This window comes from Pteropus vampyrus, unplaced genomic scaffold (genome assembly GCF_000151845.1).
Source record: "Pteropus vampyrus isolate Shadow unplaced genomic scaffold, Pvam_2.0 Scaffold1000007924, whole genome shotgun sequence".
NCBI classification, from domain to species: Eukaryota; Metazoa; Chordata; class Mammalia; order Chiroptera; family Pteropodidae; genus Pteropus; species Pteropus vampyrus.
This window is the reverse complement of record NW_011922326.1, coordinates 1-1,715: the sequence shown is the minus strand read 5'-3', so window position 1 is coordinate 1,715 and position 1,715 is coordinate 1. Positions and strand designations below refer to the sequence as shown.

Below are 1,715 nucleotides of genomic sequence, written 5' to 3'. Positions count from 1 at the left end.
GGGCCGAGGCCGGTTCTCGGCCATGCCGAAGGTGTGGGTCGGAGCTCTCGCATGCCGGGACGACCCAGCCCCGTCACCCACCGCCCCCCACCCACCCCCGAACGCAAGCCTCACCGCTCTTGGCCGCTCGGCAGGAGTCCGACCCGGGCGCGGCCCGCCATCCTCTCGGCCACCTGGGCACCTAGGCGGGTGCGGCCGTGCCACGTCCCGGCCCGGCCCTGTAGCACACCCAGCCCTCGCCTGCGCTCCGCGCCGTGGCCGAGCCCGACCTGCCCAGAACCACGCGGAGACACCCGCCACACCACCAGGCAACGCTTTGGCCCGCGACCTCGCCCTCCGCCCAGAGCTCTCGGCCCTGGGGAGTGGCCCTGCGGAGCCCGGGAAGGGGAGGGCCGGGAGGGCAGAGAGGAAACAGCCCACGGCTGGCTGCAGGGGAGCAGGTGGAGGCGGACAGTGGCGCGGGGCGCACCGACGTTCGTGCTGCCGTTGGACTCGGGCGCCTGCCCGGGACCCCCAAGACGGCGAGCGAGCGAGAGGGCGGGGACCCGGGGCGCGCAGGGGCACCCTGGCTGGAGGGCGACAAAAAGAGGGGGCGGCAAAAGCCTACGGCACCCGGTAATCCCAGCGGTCTCCCACCCAAGTACTAACCAGGCCCGACCCTGCTTAGCTTCCGAGATCCGACGAGATCGGGCGCGTTCGGGGTGCCATGATCCTTGACGGAAGGAGTTGTCGCCTTCCACCACAAGAGCCCGAGCCTGCCTCCCGGGCGCCGGAGTCGTCCGCGCTTGCACCGCACGACCTGGAGAGGGGGCCGTTGCGGGGGATGGGCGGGTAACGGGGTTGCGGTGGCGGGGCGGGGGCGGGGGGTGCGGGTTCCGCGGGCCGCGCAAAAGCCCCGCGGGTCTTGGCCGGTTTGCGGCCTGGCCGATGGACCGGGCGGGCGCTCTCGCATCCCGGACCCGCCCGGGTCCCCGACCACCCGCCTCCCCAGTCTTGTCCGCTCGGTAGGACCCCCGGGCCCGGCGAGGCCCGCTAATCTCTCGGCCACCGGGGCTCCTAGGCCGCGGCGGCCCTGCCACGTCCATGCTCGGCCTTGACCCAGACCCATCCCTCCCCTGCGCTCCCCGCCGTGGCCGAGCCCGGCCTGCCCCAAACCCCGCGGAGACAGCGGCCACACCACCGGGCAACGCTTCGCCCCGCGCCCTCCGCCCTTGGGGCTCGGCCTCGCGGAGCCCCGGAAGGGACGGGCCCCGAGCACTCAGAGGAAACAGTTCAGGGCCGGCTGCAGGAGCACAAGTGAGGGCTGGCGAGGGAGCCGGGTGCGCGGCCCTTTTATTCCCGAAATGTCCACCAGATGGCAGCAAAAAGTAACTTTGCTCTAGTTCCTGCACTCTGGTGTCGTTCCCGAAATGGCCACCAGATGGCAGCGGGAATAAACTTTAACATGACGTACACTTGCCTGTATTTTCAAACACCCACGAGATGCATCGGAGGCAAACTCGTCTTAAAGACTGCCTGGGAGTCCTTCCAAATGGCATGAAGCGCGGCAGAAGAACTTATGAGCGCCTGTCATGTTTTCCCAATTCCCACAATGCACAGAAACGCAAGCAATGACCTACCTTGACGCCGAGTTCAGTGTATCCCAAATGCCACCAAAGGCACAAGGATCCGATCCCTCTAGACAACTCGGGCATCCCATGCCCAATGAACGACCA

General features: G+C 68.7%; 1 pseudogene; it reads right to left on the bottom strand.

The window, feature by feature from the left end:
• Positions 1-600: 600 nt before the first annotated feature.
• On the bottom strand, positions 601-718 carry LOC111735783 (annotated as a pseudogene).
• Positions 719-1,715: the final 997 nt, after the last annotated feature.